We start from the raw sequence: 275 nt of genomic DNA, 5'->3' as shown, positions 1-275 counted from the left end.
TTGGCATCTGTCACAATTAAAAAGAAACAAGTAAGTGCATGCTGGTGGTGAAACATAAAAACATCAAGGCAGGTGGGACCACAGTTGCATAAAAGAAAAGGAAGGTAATACCTGGTTCTTTCACTATAGAGATTATCCTGTCACCAAAGTCACCTCCTGCAAAATAACAAATTAAGTAAAGCATTTGATGTTCAGAAAATATACCAAACTGTAAAGACAAACCCAAGATTAAGCAGTACGTACTTTCAAGGGAATCACTTCGCTGCAGTTCATGA

Source organism: Frankliniella occidentalis, unplaced genomic scaffold, assembly GCF_000697945.3.
Source record: "Frankliniella occidentalis isolate FOCC.00 unplaced genomic scaffold, Focc_3.1 Scaffold379, whole genome shotgun sequence".
NCBI classification, from domain to species: domain Eukaryota; kingdom Metazoa; phylum Arthropoda; class Insecta; order Thysanoptera; family Thripidae; genus Frankliniella; species Frankliniella occidentalis.
Note: the sequence above shows the minus strand (reverse complement) of the source record.